The sequence below is a fragment of the Triturus cristatus genome, chromosome 4_2, assembly GCF_964204655.1.
Source record: "Triturus cristatus chromosome 4_2, aTriCri1.1, whole genome shotgun sequence".
NCBI classification, from domain to species: Eukaryota; Metazoa; Chordata; class Amphibia; order Caudata; family Salamandridae; genus Triturus; species Triturus cristatus.
The window spans coordinates 220,879,115-220,901,665 of NC_140586.1; positions in this window are offsets into that span (position 1 = coordinate 220,879,115).

The following is a 22,551-nucleotide window of genomic DNA, read 5'->3' on the forward strand; positions in this document are numbered from 1 at the left end:
GGATGTCTCTTTTGAAAGCAGTAACCTGCTGATCTCTTCACATCATACGCACTCTGTAATGGTACACGTTCTTTGCAGCAGGCATATTAACCCTCTGCACTAACATCACCCAAGTCAAAACCTCAACTATACAACATTCTGATCTCTCTCCAGGAAGATAATTAATCACACGAGTTATCTTGACATTTATGTGAGGCCTGGTAATTGCCGGGGAAAGAAACGCTGCTTAAACTTTCACACACGGGCCCCCAGGAAGCCAACTTTGTATTCCTTTCCATGAAATGCATTCTCACACTACGCAGTGAATGTAAAATCCAAATGTAAGGAATAGGCACAGTGGGGACCCAGGGGGTACTGGAACCAGCAAAAAAACCTAAGCCTCTGTAAGCAGTTTACAAAGGCATGTTAAATGGTCTTTAAAGACCTGTGAAAAAACACGGGGGTGCCGGAGACAGGAATCCAGACACTGCCCAGCTGAGCCCCCAGCAGCTCAAGTTTCACTGCAGCAGCCCGGGCTGAGACACAGGACGGGGGAAGGGGGGGGGGGGGGGCTGAAGCCCTTGGGCCTGGGCAGAAGTGTGACTGGGAAGGCGCGACCCCCTTTGCATCACTCCACGGCCCCCCTGGGGGTCGCGCCCCACAGTTTGAAGACCCCTGCTCTATGGTAATAGGGGCGGTAAGTAGGTCATTCCAAGAAGCCGACACCTGGGGCAAAGACAGCGACCTGAGGTATTCCTGCTGGGCATTCGTGTCTAAGGAATCCCCAGAACATAGGTTCCCATAAAAAGTCCCAAATAATTCCGCCCTGTCCCCATCCCTATGGGTACTTTCCCCCGACGAATCCAAAATGCCGCCTATGTATTCCTTCTCCCGTGTGCCCTTCAATTGTCTGGCAAGGTGTTTACCAAATTTATTGCCCTGGGTGTACGATAGGTGCCTGAGCTTAAGAAGTGTAAATTCCGCCCTATTATTGTAAATGGCCTTGAGTTTACCTCGGAGGGCCGTAAGACCGCGTAACGTTTGCCGTGTGGGGTTAGCTTTATGGGTACGTTCAAGAGCCTTCAGTTCGGTCTCTAGTAGTTCTCTCTCGTGAGCACGCTGCTTATTCAGTGCCGCATTGAGAGCTATACACTCCCCTCGAATAACAGCCTTCAATGTGTCCCAGGTGGTAAACTCCGAGGTATCTTCTGGCCTGTTAATATTGAAGAATTCCGCGATAGCGTTTCTAATTTTGGAACAGGGTTCCTTATCACGAGTAAGCGACGGGGCGAAATACCATCTGGGAGAGGTCGGGGCAGTCCCTAGCCAATTGAGGCAAACCGAGAATAGGCTATGATCAGATATCGAGAGGGGGAAGATCTTGGCGTCCTGTAATGCGCCTTGCAGAGACTGGCTGACAAAAATGTAGTCCAGTCGGGAGTATGTGCGGTGGACATGGGAGTAAAACGTGTAATCTCGCGATTGGGGGAAAAGCGCGCGCCAGGTGTCAAAGAGGCCCAGATCATGTATGCGTTGTTGTGTCTCCCCGGAGAAAGAGCCTAGGACCGCACGCTGAGTGGATGAACTGTCCAGCTCCTTGTGCCATATCAAATTGAAATCGCCCATAATAATCAACGGGCCCTCCGCAAAGTCAGTCGATTTCCCCAGAAATGCGTTAAGGAAAACCGCCTGACCGGTATTAGGGGCATATAGCGCCACAAAGGTGCAAACTTTCCCTCTAAGGCGACCTTTGGTCATAACCCAACGCCCCTCTCTATCGCTCTGAACCCCCAATGGGTGAAAATGTGTAGTAGAGCGAAACATAATGGCCACCCTGCGATGTTTCGTGAGAGTCGAGGACTTGTATATTAGGGGAAAGAGTTTGTGTCTGAGCCGTGAGTCTTCGGCTCGAGCTAGGTGTGTCTCTTGCAGAGCCACAACGTCAAGGTGATGATCAATAATGTATTTCCAAACCTTATGACGCTTTTGAGGTGAGTTAAGACCCCTAACGTTCCAGGTTCCAATTGAGAGCAGCATCACATCACATGGAGAGAACTACATCCCATCCCCAGCCTGAAGAGCCCCAACGCGCCATTCCCCCCAAGCTGCCCCTCGGAAGAAGCAAAAAAATCAATGCCCAGTGACTGTGCCCTCCCGCAAGCAGGAGGATCCCCAATAAACCATATTAAAAAGCCACCACCACCACCCACCCCCACACCCCCTCACCCCTAAGAAAATGTTAACAAATAAACACAGAAAAACAATTTGCACTTAACTTTTGGTCCCTCTGTGGGGCCAAGACGGCCCCTCTGAGACCATGGGAGACAACAGGTCCGAGGACCCAGCCCACGCCTGCCTCGGCGGGAAGGTTGACCTAAGGCAAATGTGTGCGGCTCTTAAGAAGGCCACAGAATCAGACAGAGCAACACGTACCATCAGCCCAAGCCTAGACAATTGCAACAAGAAGGCAACCACATTGGAAAATAGAACAATCATCAACAGTGCACCTCACAGAATGTATCCAAAAGCTAGCAGAAAAATAAAAAAATAGAAAAAACACCCTGCAAAGTCAGGACCACTATGTGAATATCAAAAGGAAACAACATCAGTCTTACTTATGAAGTCTGCAAAGTCGATGACCCACTACCTTAATCGGAGGGACCCACAGCCCCAAAGACAGAGGCCACCGCAGGGCACCGGGCTCCCCAGGCAGAAGTCGGCCTCTGTTGCACATCGTCAGAGGGTCCCAGAGACATCAACCAAGTCTGCAAAGAGACCCGGAGCCACATCGTGAAGCCTCCGGGGCTTCCAGCAAACGCTCAGCGCTTCACCCTGCGCGACCAAGCAGAAGATGATGAAGCTCCTCGGGTGGGTTCGCTGAACGTGCCCTGGGCGGTGGCATCCCCTCCAGAAGGAATGCCTAACAAGTCCAAGACATCCTGGAGGTCGGTGATATGGCGTCGCTTATTCTGAAATTCAAAACTGAGCCCAAATGGATAAGTCCATCTGTAGCGGATCTTGTCGTCCCGCAATTTAGTGGTGACGGGTCTGAGCAATTGTCTCCGGGCCAACGTCGATGGTGCGACATCTTGGTAGATGGTGCAGGTATGATCTTGGAATGCGATAGACTCCCTAGCCCTGGCCGCCTGGAGAACAGCCTCCTTGACCTTGTAGGAGTGGAATTTGGCCAGGACGTCGCGCGGCCGCTTCTTCTCTCCCTGTGGTAGAGGCCCCACCCGATGGACTCTATCCAGCTTTATTTTGAGAGTTTGTGGAGACACGATCTCCGAGAAGAGACTCACCACAAAGGCCTCTAGATCAGGCCCCTCTGCGCCTTCTTCCAGGTCCCTAATGTGTATGTTCTCCCTCCGAGCCCTATTTGCGAGGTCTTCTGCCCGTAGCTGCGATTGATGAAGTTGCTCCTTAAGAAAGTGGACATCGTCCCGGAGGCTGGTAGCAAGCTGTTCCTGTTCCTGGTGATGGGCTTCAAGGTCCAGGACTCTGGTGCCAACCGAATCCACATCCCGTTGCAGGGAGGACAGACGCTCGGTCAGGTCTGTCCGCAACTGGTCAATGGAGGTTTTGATGTCGTGGCCAATGTCTTTGCGTAATTCGGCTTGGAAATCTTTGAACATGGCTAACAGATCAGCCTTCGTAAGTGCCATCTCTGCCGAGCTTGCGTCTCCCCGCGTCGAGGAACGCTTGTCAGCGGTCGAAAAGAAATCCGAGACCTTCTTCGAAGACTTGACCGGCACTTTCTTAGGCGGCATAGAGCAGAACTGTCAGAGTCGTGCTGGCGTATGTAGAGCTGAACGCGCTAGCCTCGGATCAGTGGGTTGCTGCCTGCGATGTCGAATAGGGGTAACCCCCCTGCTGCGAGGCCCCGTACCTGGAATCCTGGAAATCCTCGGGGATGCACGAGTGGCACCGGCGATATATGAGAGCGTGAGATTCAGGAGTCACCCGAGCCCCTCAGGCAGACCTGATGTGTCGCTCCTGCGACCGACCACTGCAGTGGAGACAGAAGGCTGCTAGACTGGAAGGAGCAGGGTCACTATCAGCGAGGCCCACGGACTGGAGGCGCCAGCGATTCGTGTAGCTAGGAGGAGCTGTGCAGGTTGAACGGCACCGGGCAGCGGCAAGCGACGGGACCTGTCCCCTCAGGCCTAAACCAGAGAAGCTCCCTGGCATCCTGCAATCCAAAGAATCAGGGCTCGATGATCAAAGGGGCCCCCTCCCGCGAAGCCGACAGTCGAATCCAGGCTGCTGGACAGGAGCGTGCAGAACCGCCATGAAGTGCCGCGCCGCCGCCATTTTGAAGTCAGGCACACAAGGGGAGATGATAGCCGGCCGATGTAATCAAGCGCCGATGTAGCCGTCGGTGCCCCCAGGCCATCCCTCACTTGCCGCTCAGCCCGGTGAGCATCAGGGGTCCCGCGATGTCCCAGCTGCCGAAGGACCGCGAAGGGTCCCGCTCGCCGCTACGGACGCGCCGCCATGTTGACCCGGCGCGCCCCTCGTTATCCTGGCGGAGAGGACTATCTGAGCCGTTCCGACGATGGGCAGAGCTCGCCGGTACCTACCGCCGATGCCCCGCAATATCACACGCCAGCCGCCTTCATCGGTGGTCGGCGCAAGTTGCCGCCGCCGCCTTTTGTCCCCTCCGAGGAAGCGCGTGAGCCGGGAGCCGAGACGGATTAAGTCAGGTCGGCCATCTTGCCCAGCCACCGAAACACCAACTTTCGTGTTGCCACAAAATCGTGGACCAACCCAGCCATTTCTAAGTAGACAAGAAATTTGGAGGTTAAATTTCACCTGTTAACTCTCATTTGCATCATGAATCAGGATCCTGTTCAAAGGTATCAGCCTACATCTGCCCTCTTTTAAAGTGACCATCGAGCCATGGTGAAAAGCTCATCAGTGATGGCGATCCTGGACTGCTGAAAAATAACCTACTAAGAGCACAATCAGAAGGTCACCAAAACTCTGCGAATATTACAGAACAATACATCAAGAGTGTGCCTGATCCCATATAAACTTGTGCCCTGAAATACTCCACTGTGCTTCATTTTCAAATCTCCCTAGAAGAGTCAAGTTCACACTTGACATTTTAAACTTGAACAAATTCGCCATGCACTCAGAGTTTAGCTACTTTTGGAGGAGTGAAAAGTGCTATTTAAGAATCATCGAAAAAGAGATTGTAAAAATATATATGGCATAAAGTACCCCCTGCAATACATTATAAGAATATTGTACTGAGGAGGCCAGTGGCCATAGAGAGGAACGAGGCAGAAGGGCAAGTTTCTTTAAAGGATCATGGGATTCCGGGGTGACTTGCAATATCCTAATAATACACAGGGAGGGGATACTTTATTCCTTATAATACATGGCGACCTTTACTATGAAATGCTTAAATCCTTGGTGTGCCCTTTCATATGAAAGAGAGGGTGACTGTAAATATGAAGGATACATTTAGAATTTGTACTGCAAAATTAAACACACAAAAGCAGTTAGATATTTGTTGCAAAAAGAAATTAGAATCCATTTAATACTAGTCAGATTTAACAAAAAGCAGTACCTCAAACATGCAGAGATTCTATCTTTACTAAAATTACCAAAAGTGTGAAAAAATAAACATGTTGCCATAAATATTTCTTTTTTCTTTTCACTGTTTATCTAGAAAATCAGTCTGGGGGGAAGACAAGTGCTAAATGCAAGTTATTCAATAATTATAGGTTATGAATTTCAGGCTATAAATCAAAAAATAATACATACACAAAAGTGCACTGTAATGAAAATATACACATAACCAAGTTTGATTATATGAATTTATCGAAAGATTCTTTACTCAGATTGCTGAAAATGCTTATTGATCAATATCAAGATATATTTTTTTTGTTTGTTAATTTTCTGGTAAGTATCAATTTACATATAAAACATAATACATCTCAGTCACATATCCATGAAAAGCATGTACATAAACACATAAAATACACAGAGACAATTAAATGACTTTGCTGCATGTTGAACATGTAAGTAGATAAAGGAGCAGATGAACCGTGAATAATTCGAAGGCTGGCGGTAGGTGGGAACACTACGCCCGTTTCGGCTTTGATGCCTTCTTAAGGAGGGCCGTCTCAACTTTCTCTGCGACAAAATATACAATAGATATGGACTAAGAATACACGTGCACATTAACCTATTCATAGCCTGAAATAGACAGTCTCTTTTTATGAGCAGTTCATGCTTCTAAACATGATGAATTATTTGTTCAGTGCCAATTTCTTCAAGGGAAAAAATCATATATAAAAATGTTAAAACAATTGTGAGTAGAGGCACAATGATTGAGATGCAATGTGACCAGGATAGGCACCCAACACCGTGATTACGAGTTACAGTTCCTTATATCCCAGGAAAATAGAAACGTTGAGCAAAAGTACACCCTTGTGCCTCTATTGGTGAGCTAAAAATTCCTGATGGGGACTGTGCCCCATATGTTCCTAAAATCTAATTACCACTGATTAGATTTCCATTAAACACCCATGTGTAATTCATGCTAAGGTCACATGGAAATTAGGGTAATTTTAACTATTTAGTATACGTGAGGAATGGATCTGGATACTGCAATTAAAATCAATATTTCTGATGGTGCTTGACCGTCGGGCGGAGCCTGTGTTTTTTCAAATCATGAAAAAAGTAGAAAAGAAAATAAGGTTCCGTCCAGAAGACGCGTGTCATACTGTTTTATCCGGTTTTATCTAGTCCTGGAGATGCAATGTACCTGCATAGCAGTTAAAAAAGACGTGTTTCACCGATGTAGGCACTCTGTCTGTGGTCTACTTCATAATTTGTAACCATTCTGTGGAAACAAACAGATAATATATCTGTATTTTCAAAGATGTATACACACACTACTAATCTATTTGGGTGTATCACGGGTTACAAGTTACACCCCTTATGGATAGTTACTCACAATGAATAGAGAGCAGACAATGCCAGGAATACGTACATCGTAGTGTAGATGGAGAGTTCTCAAATATATCTCCACAGGGTAGATTTGGTCTAGCGTCATTTACTGCAGTGAACAAATGTACAACAGTCAAAAGATATAAAGATCTATCTTGAAGATCCCCTAGTTTATCAACTGCTTAACACAAACTGTACTTACTCAGAGAATTTGTATTTACACCAGGCTCAATCACCATTGTTGAAAATAAATAAGATAATCATCCAAGCTTCAAGGATTCAGCTGGAAGAAGCCTAAAAAGGTTTAAAAAGTATATGTATTCCTAGTGAATAATCAATAAGGCTTAAAGATGAATATTGTAATCAAAGCATTATTGCAACCTTGAAGCTATAGCATATGAATGGATCCCAACCATAAGGTTTATTAAACCGGGTCCCGACCATGAGGCTTACCTCATGGTCGGGACCCGGTTTAGTAAAAGAGTAAAAGTTTAGAGAAAGTTGAGACAGTCCTACTGATGAAGGCATCAAAGCCGAAACAGGCGTAGTGTTCCCACCTACCGCCAGCCTTCGAATTATTCACAGTTCATCTGCTCCTTTTTCTACTTACATGTTCAACATACAGTGAAGTCATTTAATTGTCTCTGTGTATTTTATGTGTTTATGTACATGCTTTTCATGGATATGTGAATGTGTTGTATTATGTTTTATATGTAAATTAATACTTACCAGAAAATTAACAAACAAAAAAATATATATCTTGATATTGATCAATAAGCATTTTCAGCACTCTGAATAATTTTTTTTTGGATAAATTCATATAATCAAACAGGGTCATGTGTATATATTCATTACAGTGCACATTGTGTATGTACTATTTTTTGATTTATAGCCTGACATTCATAACCTGTAATTATTGAATAACTTGCATTTAGCACTTGTCTTCCCCCCAAACTGATGTTCTAGATAAAAAGGGAAAAGAAAAAAGAAATATTTATGGCAACATGTTTATATTTTCACACTTTTGGTAATTTAAGTAAATATAGAATCTCTGCATGTTTGAGGTACTGCTTTTTGTTAAATCTGACTTGTATTAAATGGATTCTAATTTCTTTTTGCAACAAATATCTAACAGCTTTTTGTGTGTTTAATTTTGCAGTACAAATTCCAAATGTATCATTCATATTTACAGTCATCCTCTCTTTCATATGAAAGGGTTCACCAAGGATTTGAGCATTTCATAGTAAAGGTCACCATGTATTACAGGGAATAAAGTATCCCCTCCCTGTGTATTATTAGGATATTACAAGTCACCCCGGAATTCCATGATCCTTTAAAGAATCTTGCCCTTCTGCCTCGTTCCTCTCTATGGCCACTGAACTCCTCAGTACAATATTCTTATAATGTATGGCAGGGGGTACTTTATGCCATATATATTTATACAGTCTCTTTTTCGATGATTCTTAAATGGCACTTTTTCTCTCCTCCAAAAGTAGCTAAACTCTGAGTGCATGGCGAATTTGTTCTGTGACTGTGTTGTATTATGTTTTATATGTAAATTAATACTTACCAGAAAATTAACAATCAAAAAAATATATATCTTGATATTGATCAATAAGCATTTTCAGCACTCTGAATAAATAATCTTTTGATAAATTCATATAATCAAACAGGGTTATGTGTATATATTAATTACAGTGCACTTTGTTGTATGTATTATTTTTTTGATTTATAGCCTGAAATTCATAACCTGTAATTATTGAATAAATTGCATTTAGCACTTGTCTCCCCCGTGTAATTTTCCCTACAGCCAGTAAGTTTAATTGTTTTTCGTAGGCGTCCTCTTTTTCCCAAAACACATATCTAGAAAATCAAAGCAGAGGAAGGAGAAGCCACCTCTGAGCTCCCAAGTCCCCTCGCCTCCCTTTACTTCCACGTATCCTAAGCCCTCAAGTTATCCTCACCTCCACCCACCGAGCATTCAAGCCTCAAGTCACCCTCACCTCCCTATACCTCTACCCATTACTGAACCCTCAAGTCACCCTCACGTCCCTTTATCTCTACCCATCCTGAGCTCTCATTTTACCCTCACCCCCAGACCTCTACTCACCCAAGTCCTCTAGTTACCCTCACCTCCTTTATCTCCACCCACCCCTAAATCCTCAAATCATCCTCACCTCTCTTTATGGCTACCCAAACTGGAGCCCTCAAGTAACCTTTACATCTAGCTTCACCGCCGTTTAACTCTACTCATTCCTGAGCCCTTAAGTTTCCATCCCCTCTCTTTACCTCTACTCACCCCTGAGCCCTCAAGGCACCCTCAATTCCTTTTACCTCTTCCCACCACTGATCCCTCAGGTCACTCTCACCTCCCTTTACCCACCATTGAGCCCACAAGTTACCCTCATCTTCCTGTACATCTACCCACCACTGGAACTTCAAGTGACCCTCATCTTCTTGTACCCCTATCCACCCTTGAACCCTCAAGTCACCCTCGCCTCCATTTACCTCTACTCACCCCTGAACCCTCAAGTCACCCTCACCTCTCTTACCTCTATCGACCCCTGAGCCCTCAAAACACCCTCACTTCCCTTTACTTCTACCCACCCCTGAACCATAAAATCACCCATACCTCCCTTTACCTCAACCCATCTCAAAACCCTAATCACTTTTTTTTTTTTAAATAACACAAAAAGTATGTTATTTAAAGAAATACTTAACTGCATGGTAATGTACTGTGTGGTAATGGTAGGAATGGTTACTTATGTGGTTCTTAACTGTGTGGTAAAGTTCTTGTGCGGTAAAGGCTGCAAGGTAAAGTCTTTCCCCTCAAGTAGGACACAATGCTTTGGTTGGCACTGTTGATTGTTTAATGCCCTTCAGTATTTTTCACGGGCACCTTCGCCTCTTTGACAGTTTGCCCACCCACCCACACCCTATACTTTAGGTCTCGCCTGAGGCAATGCATGCACTGTAGCTTGCCAGACATTTCTTTTCCTATTTAGCTTATAGCCCTCCCATTGCTTACCATTGGTTGGCTTCATCGTCAGTCTTATTTTCTTGCTTCTCTTTGTTCAGAAAATACCAGATTACTTCCTCTTAGTGTATTTACCTGTGCCTTGGAGCATGGTCAAAGAACTGTTACCCTTGCCCTGTGCCCTCACACTGCTCACTGGTTTCAGAGGCACTTCTATTAACTTTTGCTTGTACCACTTCCTCCGCCACCCTTCCTGCATTATTGCTTGCCTTGCACCGCACCATTCTCCCGTGTTGTTGCTTGTCTGGTCTGTCCTTCCACCGTTCTTGCCACCCTACTCCTCCCTCTTCATTGCTTGCCCCTCCTGTCCCACCAGAGAAAAGAGCACCCAAACGTCAGCGGGGGTCAAGATGCTCCAAAGATGGAAACTTCACTGCACCCCCTGCCCTGCATCGTCTTTTTGGTGCTGTCATCATGCGGGGCCAAAACCACAAACCTCTGCTTGGACATAAGATAATTAAACATTTCTTTTTGTGACAGCAGAGAATAATCCCATGCTAGGAAAATGGATCACTGATCCTTTCAGTCAGCGCTTGCCACGTCATAACACTTTTATTTCTAACTTTCAGCCATGCTGAACAGCAACTATGCTGCTGCTTAACAAGGCTAAATAAATTGACAAAACCAATAGCTCTCCCATTGCGAGACAGATTGGCTTTTCCAATGCTTGTTTCTTCTTCTTCAGGAAACATACCTCAAAGCAAGGATTTCTTTCTGAAAATCAGAAAACACGCATGCCTGACATGCTAGGAGTTTTCTCTAAAGTTGCAGGGAACATTTCTGTTTTTGGTCGCTACCACCATGCAGCCGTGGTCTGTGCAGGTAAGAGCGATGGGGTGGTGGGGCTGGGAGGGGGGGGGAGAGGGTTTTCAGCTGGCGACGATAAGGGAAAATTAATTATTTATTTTGTTTTCCCGTGTGGTTGTCTGTCGAATCGCCCCCAACCCGGACCCCACCGCGCTTACCTGCACAGGTCGCTCCTGCCACCATGCCTTACATGGTGGTCACAAACTTTTAAAAATTGCATTGGTCAGCTGGACAGACCTTCTGGCACAATAAAGCCCATGGGCTGTCGCTGGCATATGTTTTTAGGAAGCAAAGCCAGCAAAGTCTCCCCTGTTAGAGACAAAGCGATTTTTCCCACTTGTAAATGGTGCTTGGAAACCTCAAATGTGGATTATCACTGGTTTTTGGAAGACGCTGTTTACCACTATCCACAAAGTGAAGCCCCATGCCTTAAGCAGCAGATTTTTCAAGGACAGAAAATCCACCAATTTACGCTAACGCTTAAGTTGGAGAAACACAGTACTTATATTCTTTTTTTTTTCTCTTCACCTGGAAGATTTTTTGGAAGATGGAGAGAACAATTTTTCTACCCCACCATTTATGGGGGAGGGGTCTAAATGCCAGATTTCATTATACCTATTTGGTCCTACTTTTTGTAGGATTAAATGTAAGAGTGTTTCCTAGGTGGGGAATACCCATGCAAAATATTTTTTAACATCCACATACTTGATAAGTTTTGCATACCATCCTGCTCCATCTCCGCCATGTGACATTCTCCTAACTTTGCCTACCCTTAAACTTATGACTGTGGAAAATATGTCATGGCTGCAGTTTCAGCTAGTCGTCAGTAGAATTTGCAGTCTAAAACATTTGCAGATACTGTGAATCAGGCTTGGGGATTTCGAACAGCAAACAAAGTTTTGCAAATCACTACAAAAGATACCAGGAGCCTCGTTTACAAGCCCATTGCGCCATCCGTGCTTCACTTTTTTTAACGCATCGGCACCACATTGGGTTTGCCTATAGTTACAAGGCCACGTAAAGGCACCCTGCATGACTTTTCATGGCTTTGTAAATATGGGCCCCATTCCCGTATTTATCTGCTTAAATGGGGCGTTCCATGGGTGTTGCTGTCGTTCCATGGGTGTTGCTGTTCCCCCGCAACATCCATGGAACCTGACACATTTCCAGATTGACAATGTTTTGTAAAGCTGGGCAGGCGTTGGAATTTTACGCCTCTAAGGAGAGATACTTTTATTTCTCCTAATTTTTTTCCTCTTTCTAAAGAGTAAAATGACAACAATGATTGTTTTTGTGCAGGACAGTGTCCCCTCTTGCACATAAATAATCAACCTCTCAACGCAGGCACCCGTGCAACATGACGCAAGGGTGCCTGCGCTGGCGTATGGCAGCCAATTGTGCTCTAGTGCAGGGGAAAGCACACGAAGGTGTCATATTGTTGTTAATATGACAGATCCCAGTGCTTTTAAAATGATGCAGCTTGACGCAGCAAAATGGCTTGCAGCGCTGCGCCGCGTCATTTTGTAGTACATGAGGCCCTAAATGTTTTGCGAATTGGCCCGGGGCAGAGTTCCCAAAACACTAAAGACAGTATAAAATACTTTAGCTTTTACATTTTGCTAATAAAGAAAGAAAAAGGTGTCCAACATACGTCCAGGAGGGCTGGAGGGATGCCGATATTTCAGAATATCCACAGAAGATAAATGTATGTACAAAAAGTGTAAATGGAACTCAGTTATATTGTTGGTGTTATTCTAAAAATCTGGCATGGATCTTGCACTCCTGGAACTGCGTTGGACACTCCCTGCCCTAAATTGTCTATTTTGATTTCTTACTACACACCCATATTGTATAGTATTTTTTTTTCTTTATAAAGCGCCCTTACAATGAAAACATTTCACCTCGCTCAGTGTGTTTACACATTTGTGAGCACAAATCTGTTCTTTTGAGTCCTACTCCACCTTTCCCCACTGCTTTCACTGTGCACCTTTTTGTACCAGATATAAAGGAATACCAATCTACCAATCAATGGGTTATTTTGACCTAAGGTCATAAAATACATTAAAATACAAAACATCAGTACAAGTTCCATGAGATAAAATATACAAATTAGTACATAAACATAGAGGCCCTGATTTCCTAAGATCTCACATAATGAGGTTGGAGCGAGGCAAGTTTCCACCCACTTTGTGTGAAAGGGAGAGAGCAGAACTGCGCCATATTTACAAAGATATGACGCAGTTTAGCTCTTTCCTTGCACTGGTTCACTTTGGGCTGCATGGCGCCGTCGCATGCAGCCTTGCGCCATAGCACGAGGGTGCCAGCATTAAGGTCAAGGTTGTTTTTGTGCAGGAAGGGGCACCTTCCATCTCAAAAGCTGTCCTTTGAGGCTATTTCCTCTTTATTCAGCACACATGCAAATATTAATTAACGAGAAGAAATAAAGGTATCTCTCCTCGTTACGCTAGAGCCAGATAGACATACCATTTTGGCGCAAAACCATGTTTGCAAGTCTTTGTAAATATGGCTTTGCATCAAAATACATGAGTGGATAGATGGGAATGCCATGCTCCATCAATGTAACGCCTGTCTGCGACAAGGCAGCTCTATGCGCTGTGTTACTTTATACCCCTCAAAACTATGAAAAGCCAAACAAATGGGCTTTGTGCACCTTTCTAAATGCCAAAATAGATTTGGGCTGCACCAAAAAAGGGATGCAACCCCGATACAACATATTAGTAAATCCCAGCCTAAATGTCAGCGCAGGCAAAATGTAATCACAATGTAAACAAGCAATGGCAAAGCCAATTGGTCTGCCATTAGCTGCCAGCCTTTTGGCTTTGTCAATGCTTGTTCTGTTTTGTCAGGGCTTTGGCAAAACATTACTGCTAGGAAAACTGCTGGACCATCATCAATCCAAAAAACGGTGTTTTGGACTCAAACAGGGGACATTGTCATAGGAGTTCCAGTGTCATCTTAAGAACTTTAAGGATGCAGGCAAGACATATTTGGGGGGCCCCTTTTAGCAAAAACTTTGGAATTTACCCATTTTCTGCTACGTTTAAGTTTGCATGATGCCAAACAGGCTTTCAGAAATGGGGTATCACAAAAGCAGTTAATATATTGCTTTATGGGGGGTCCTACAAATTCTTAAGAAGACTATCAGACACAGCGGTATAGGTAGTCAGAAAGATGAAGAGAGTTTGAGATATGGAAATAGACAGAGGGGAGACAGAGAGAGAAACAGTTCATTTTCTCATGTGGGGCCCTTGGAAGGTGATGGGGACTGCTGAGCAATTGTCCACTTTGTCCATGCCTTAAAACATCTCTAGGTAGTTCTTGGCACAGAGGCATCTACTTTGTATGTAGATGTGTTCATTGTGAAAGAATAGTGCCATCACTCAAAATGAAGTTAGCCCATGGTTGAAGTGGGCTGACCCACTGCCTGAAGCTGTATGCTATGGTGGGCAGAAGACACATGTGTGTCATACAATAACGGACCAATGGATGAAGAGGAATGGCTGAAAGCCACTTTGAATGAATGATACTTAGGATTTTAGTACAGTCAAAAGCTCTTGGCTAACGCCACAGCTAAAAACTCTATGGCCCTTATTACGAATGTAGGTGCTGTTTACCGCACCTTTTAAATAACAATACCACATGGGTGGGGGCACTTTATTTATCGCACCTTTTAACGAGTCTGTGTGGAATAACGTGTATTTTGGTGTTCGCAGCATCAAAATCTGTGTGATACGGTAAATATCATATGCTTTTTCCCTGTTAAATTTCATCAGGTTTGACCTGCTGAAATTGAATGAAGCTTGAGGTATTTAACGCACCTGATAATTTCAGATACCTTAGATAGCTTTCGACTCGTAATTCCAACCCGTGTGTAAACACAGGTTTGCACACAGGTCAGAATTAACCAACCCATTCGTAATCAGGTGCTAAGAACAATATAATGTTTTTAACTAGCTTAATTGTCTATATAACAGAGGGCAAAGATAGGAAGACCAGTGACCTAGTTTTCTAAGTCCTAGTGCGTGCAAAATATGTGGTTGTTTATTGGTTGCCTGTTAAAGGCTATGCCCTGAGGCTGGCTCATAGCCCTGGGAGGGGAAGAAGACAGGAGGGATAAGGGGAGAAAGGAGATGGAATGAGGGAGGAGCTGGTGAAGCAACAAGAGAAGCCCCAAATTGCTCTATCGACACCGGGAAACATCGTTTACAACGCATGCGTTACAACGCGTGTCATTACAACAAATGTTTTACAAGGCGAAATCCATTACAACGCATGTCATTACATCACATAATCCATTACAATGCATTCACCAAAGTAACGCCCAGGCGGAGTTAGAATAGTAATTGCGTTGTAATGGAATATGCGTTGTAATGACATGCTTTGTAACAACATGCATTGTAATGGATTTTGCAATGTAACAAATCCGTTGTAATGACACGCGTTCTAACTCGTGTGTTGTAAAGTGTCATATTAATAAACACCAGCTGGCGAAGCGGTAGGTCACAGTGGGTAGTCAACCTTATGTAATTAGTACTTGTGTAATGTCATTTGTTATTAGTAGATCACAGAACCACTTTTTTTCATAAGGTTCTGGGATTTCCACTTATAGGTTTAGTCATTTTAAATGTTTGGTAATGTCAAAGTGAAACGAGTTGGATCCTGCTAATGGTCTCTGTAATATAGAAATAATATAGGATTGATTTCTTTAGATAGATTTTTAGCTGCACTGTAAAAGGCAATGAGCCATGATATATGAGTAAGGCCTTTCCCAGCACTGGAGACACTAACAGTCCTTGTTTCTAAGTAAGAGTGGGACAAAGGTAAGTGTGACATGTGACTGACTCTACCCCAACCATTCCCACCATAGGAAGTGCTGGGATGTTAGGAATTCTACTGATTTCCCGGCCAGGCCAGACTCAGACGCACTTGGCGGCAGCTGGGACTGTCTCCGAGGATACTTTGTCCGGCTGGACACAACAATGGGGTCACTTCACTCCTCGCTGCCTTGTCATATCCCCTCTCTTGTTTATCTCCCTCCATGGCTTCCCCCGGTCTGGCCGAATCTCTGCTTCCCGTAAGGACTGAGCGCAGACAGGGGACCAGTGGGCACAGAGCCAGGGTCTTAACGCTACATGTCCCCGCACATTGCTTAGGAGTGACAGTGACCACCATAGTTCTGCTGATGCACCTCAACCCTGATCTGCAACCCCAAGAGCTAATCAACTGGGCTTGGATGCCATCATGGGTGACAAGTAGCGCTCTACAAATCTACCGATTGATTGATTGAGAGCTATTTTAGTTGTGAGACCCTCACATGGCTTTGCCAATGCTCCTCAATCCTGGCAGGGCAAGACTTTGGTACAGAACTTAAATTGGCACAATCTTGAAACCCATACCAGCATCTCTTCAGTTCCACCCATTGGCTGGTAGGGTAAACTGGCGCTCATTTTGAGAGATCGCACTTATTCTTCCTCATCAGACTTTGACCCAGAGCAAGAGTATGACAAGCATTTGCAATGCAATCTGTCTCACATTTGTGAAAGTTAGAACTATTGGTGTTGTAAATGATATTGTTTTTTGTTTGTAGTGGAGTGGACGAATTTATGTAGTGGAATTAGGTGGTTTGAATTGGAATTGTTAGTTGTGGAAATGTGTGTGGTAGAATTGCGTGATGTGGAGTGGATTTGTGTAGAGGAATTATGGGGCATGGTGTGCAGTGAAATTATGTGGATAGTAATTATGTAGTATTGAGTGTACTGGAATTATGTGATGTGGGATTGTGTGTCATGGAGTGTAATTTTGTGGAATGGTATTTTGAGGTGTGGAGTGGAATGTAGTGGAGTTTAATTATGCGGTGTGCTGTTGAATTTTGTGGCATGATGTGGAATTCTGTGGTGTAGATTAGATGTATGTGGTGTGTTGTGTAATTGTGTTGTTGAGTTTAATTATGTGGTTTCTTGTTGAATTATGTGGTGTGGGATGGAAATGTGTAGAGTTGAATTGTGTGGTGTGGAATTGAGTGGTGGTGAGTGTAATTTTGCTGATTGGAATTATGTGGCATGGTGTGAAATGTATTTGTGTGTATTGTGTTACCAAGTTTAAAACTTATGACGCATAATTACAAAAAAGCGGCCTTTCATTGCACACAAATTCACAAAACTAAAACAAGTTGCTTCCACCAAAAAATGTCAGAAATGCACAAATGTCTCTTCCATTTCAGACCCAAGCAAGGAGGAGCTATAAACAAAACATACATGTTCAACATGAGCAGGGTAAAAAGAAAATAGTTCCAAGACCAAACACTTCAACACACCAGTGGAAACTTACCAGTAGTTAGGTGCTGCTCTCTGGGCGTTAACAAACAACAACAACAACCAGCATTGACAAAGCTAATAGGCAGCAGTCTCTCCTGAGCTATCCTTTATTGTGTAATTCTTAGATCGCGGCCAGAATAATATCCTGCCTTTAATTTGATGCACCAAAATGCTTTTGAGTTTTAATTTTAAGAGCACAAATTGTCACCATGACTTCTATTCCGCTGTCATAACCTTTAGGCTGGAGTTGAAAACAACTTTTCCCAGGTGATGGGTCAGAAGAGCAGCTATAGAAATATTGTTATCAGCCACACATTTTATTAAAACCCTGTTACAGTCCAGTTGGAAATAGGTGCTACTAGAGGTGGACAAAAAATGTGAGATCTTGGGTGTATTTTTTCTTGTTAAGAATATTATTAGACTTTACACTGAGATTATATAAGAAAATTAAAGTAAATGAAACACGTAAGCCTGCTTGCACTGTGATTGCAGACAGCCACGATAAACCTGCTACTAAATTCAGCGTAGTCTAAGGGCATATTAAAACAAGCAGGCGCCGTGGAGAAACAAGAAACATAGATCTGGTAACTTTAAAGATCATAAGAACAACACTGTCAAGTGTAGATCAGAATAAGATTTGGAAACGAAAAATAACTGTAGAAAGAAGGTGCATTTGCAGAACCACCGGTGCTTAAGACATACTAAATCAGTCCCACTAGGCAAAACAACAATATTAAATTATTTAAGAAAAGGGTAGCATCTAAAGAGAAGCATTGGCGAAGCAAATAGGTGTCACTTTTGGGAGAACTAGAGATATTGGTGTTGTAAATGATAATGTCTTTTACCCATATGTTATGGAGTAGAGTGGATGCATGTGGTGTAGTGGGTTGGATTGGAATTTAGTTCTGAAATTGTGTGGGGTGCAATAGTGTGGAGTGGGTTTGTGTAGTGGAATTATGTGTCATGGTGTGCAATGGAAGTATGTGGATAGTAATTATGTGGTATTGAGTGCCCTGGAATTGTGTGGAGTGGGATTGTATATCATTGAGTGTAATTAAATGGATTTGTATTTTGTGTTGTGAAGTGGTATGTATTGGAGTTTAATTATGTGGTGTGCTGTTGAATTTTGTGGCATGGGGTGGAATTGTGTGGTGTGGATTGCATGTATGAGGTGTGTTGTGAAATTGTGTTGTTGAGTTGAATTTGTGCTATTAGGGGCTGTGAAATTTCAAAGCATTACACAAAGAACTCTTATACCAAAGGAGCCATGCCAATTCAGCGGAAAATTGCAGGGGAGCAGTGTGTGTCTAGTGGAAAAGTTTGCAGCACATTATCCCAAATATATGACTGAAGCATGGTGCGGTAGAGCAATGTTATTTAAAGAAAGCACCTTTTCCCTTGAAAGAGCTTCTTAAAAGGGGCACTAAATTTGTATCAGGCAATTGGTTTTACTACAAAATGGTACGAAACGGTAGTAATTGGATTTTTGTGCGATTTGTGCTTCACATAAATAAAGTGTCTTGACCCTATTTAAATATTTCCATCAAATGTCAGAATTACAAAACATAACGAGCCTCATTTGTACCTTTCTTGCTGCTGATTTCTATTGAAAAATATATAAAATTCATTAACAAGTATTTACAATTTTGTTATGCACTAGAAAATATTTAACACTTCCTGTACCCCAGGTATTTTGTTCACTCTTCAAACGTCCTAGAATTTCCAATCGGGCAAAGAAGTAACTAAACACTAATCTCCATGTTAAGCAAGGAACAGTTTGTCAGAAGACATTTCCTGACACTTGACCTCTGTCTTTGAACTCGTAGCAAACAGGACTCAAATACAAAATGTCTTTATTGCTCGTTCTCCTTTTGAATTCCTGCAGGGTTTTTCTGGATGTGTTGCAGCACCTCTGCCAGCACCCCTACAGCAGCCAGACATACCTGCTCCTCAGAGGCCAGCCTCAGCATCTGCACATCCAGAATCTGAGGCAGTGGCATAGCAAGCGGGGACGGGAGGGCATCCGCCCCGGGCGGCACGAGTTTTGGGGGCGGCAGCCTACCCCCCCCCCTCCCCCTCTTATTTGCAGCTGTCGCAGGGGAATCGCCAGCACCCCAGCACCTGTCCCTGCTCTTAAATTCGGCCGCCGCGGGCGGCAAACCCAAGGCCCAGCTAGCCACACCACTGACCTGAACTCGGCAGCGGCGCTCCCATGCCACCCACGTGCCCAGGGCACAGACTGTGGACACAGAGGTCCGTCTGTAGGCAAGCCCCGACGACCTGGAATATTTGCACTGAGGACGAACCGAGATGCCTCTGGGAACCCCCTGCTCCCCTCTCAGTGGTACTCATGTTATCAGTCACAGAAGGATGAAAAGCAGAGTTGGCAGGCATCTCAAACCATTATCCAGCTCTAGTCAAATAACTGAAAACCTGAGGCGCGGTTCGCTAAAAGACAGTTTTTCTAAAATGTTGTATTTATGTGCAAGCAGTTACCGCGCGCAATAATAATCAGTATTAAGAAGCGTTCACCTTCGCCAGTGAAAGTATTCTGGGGTTGGCTTTGAAGTCCAGCGGTGACCGCCATTTACAAAAGGACAGCAAACACAATAAATGTCACATGACTGGAGAATACAAATAAAGAATGGATTATTAATTCAATTGAGAATGATATAGGATAATAGTGTGCATGATACAACCTAGATGTTCTCACTTGACCTAGTCGTGGGGACCTAAAACCATTTTGCCGTATGCAGCCTTGTTTCCATAATTGCAAAATCTGAGAGCCCCTGACATGTTTCAGAGGCGTTGTACTACACAAATGCATTCATGTGGAGATGAACAGATTAAACTGTGTCCACATAACAATATTTCTTAAAATTAATATAGAAGACAACAAGTGTAATGATCTCGTGGATCACGATTGCAGGGTATTCGTGCCAGTCTTTCCAAGTTTGTGTTTGGTATCCAAGAATGTGAATGCCTCTCCAACCAGTCATCTATGTATTCAACAGATACACAAACATCAACAAGCATTTGCAATGCAATAGGTCTCGCAATTATTAGAGTTAGAGCGATTGGTATTGTATATGATCATGTTTATTTTTTACCTAGGGCAGGTATGTAGGAATGAGAACCCGGTACGGCCGATTCTGCCTTTCATGTTTCCGAGATATAGAACAAGAGCGCTATTAAATGATATGAGATATTTAGTGGTCTCTTATCAAAGAATTTACCGTACCAGGGGCAAATTAAACAAAAAAACATATTCCTATGAAGAAAAGCTTTTTTAGAAATTGATAAACAGTCATACTAAAATTTCCCCACCAACCCCGTTTCCCGTAAATGCCCTTAGCGCTTTTAATACTTTTCACTATCATTGACCCCCGGTTTCAGTCATCTTCAAAAAATCATCTCGATGCTCAAAATACACATCAGAAATTTAGAAAATTCAGGAAAAGTACTTCAAGCCACATGCTCCCATAGAATTTCGAAATTATGAAAATGTCTCACATAAGCAATCTGAAACCTTAGCAACTATGGGTGTACTGACGCTCAGGTGTATTAGAGAGTTAGAATCTGCCCTGCATCTGTTATAATAAGCATATTAGGCATTGGGTATAGGGCACTGTGCAGAATAAAACACGCTGCAGTGAAGAGTATCAGGTCTGAACATATTCCAGTGGAGACAGAGAGAATGGAACACTGCCACAAAGAACAACAGGCACACAGTACATTGGAGTGAGGTGCATCAAGAGCATTGCGCAGGATAGTGGCATTAGGCCAAAACACACAGCAGTGAAGAGCATCGTGATTGAGCAGACTGCAGCCAAGCGCATCTGCAAGGAAGCATAGTGGTCACACAAAGCAAGCCTACAGCAGCGTAATACATCCGGCACAAAGCTCGCTACAGTGAGTGCACAGAGCACTGCAGTGAAAAGCATAGGGACTAAATACAGTGCAGTCAAGTACACCAGACACAATGAACACTGCAGTGAAGAAGATTAGACACAGCGCACACAGCAGAGAAGTATAGAAATCACACTACAGTGGAGTAAATCGGTAACAAGGTACAGTGAAGTGTATTAAATCAGACAATGCAGTGTTAACAGATCACAGAGAGAGAAACATTGCTGTTCAACACAAATCACAGCACCTACAGAAGGCACATTTTCCTAAATCTTCTACAAGTAAATCAAATGAGTCGAATCTCCGATATTTGAATGCTTAAGACAAACAACCACAAAATAGAAGGCAGCAGAGTGCCAAGTGAAAGAAAATAAAGCATTATACCTCTGTTTTAATTTCCACAAATGCCGCCCATCCACTTTCCAAAGATTGAAGGTGCACAGCAGCCTCCTAGGAGACCAAATGCAGCTCTGGTTACCTTAGTGCAATGCGGCAGGTGATTTCGTCTTCGGAACACTCCCCGGCCTCAGGCGCAGCTCTGCTTCCTGGAACGAGCGTGGGGAAGCCCTCGAGGCTGGGACCAATCCCAGCGCGGCACGGCAATGACGAGGTGGAAATCCATGAAGGCTGAGACCAATCTCAGTGTGGCACGACAATGACTTCAGCGGACTCCAGGCCAGCAGCGGTGAGGCGGGGACGAGGGAGCGCGCCAGGAAAGCGAACGAGCGCTATTTACAAACACACGTCTGCTGCGCGTAACAGACACCGTCGGGAAATGGGAGGCTACAATTGGAAAGAAGCTGGGACATTCACACACCTTTAACAAACGGCGTGCTGCCTTTTTCACAAAGATGCACGCTACAGCCAATAGCAGCTGACAATAACAAAAGCACACGCACGAGCGTGTGGTCAGCTTCCAGAACCCCCTTACAAAACGTCTCGCGCTGCGTGAGCAGTGCTGCGCACTGCAACGCTAGGCACGAGACCTAAAAATAATTACGGATACTCACTGGACGCATCTTTTTTTAAACCTTCTGTTGTGTGACCCATATTATGCACCTTTTTATGGCTCTGCTCGCACTTTGCCTTTTAAAGCCATGTTTGGCTCAATTCCCTTTATGAATTTTGTGATGTGCCCATCCCGCCTCTGGCTACACATTTGCCCCTGCATGAAGGCAGTGTCCAGAATCGTGAGAAAGAAGTGGGGTAGAAATCAGACATTCAGAAGCTAAGGCGTGGAAACGTTGCAAAACAATAATGAAAGTATGGAAACGAAGCAACTGCTCTTTCCCGTTATTGTCTCAGCAGACTTTGGTCTAGATCATGTTAGAATCATCACCTGTATCTGGGGGACTCTGGACTGTAGGTCACTGCTGTTGGAATGTTTCCTACTGGAAGGACATGAACCGACTAGAATAACAGAAAGCACACACAAGGGCAGAAGAACTCTTCTCAGAGTAACAACGTCCGCCATAGTTTATCCGGAAGTCAAAATCAGGAGGAAAGTGATGATGGGCA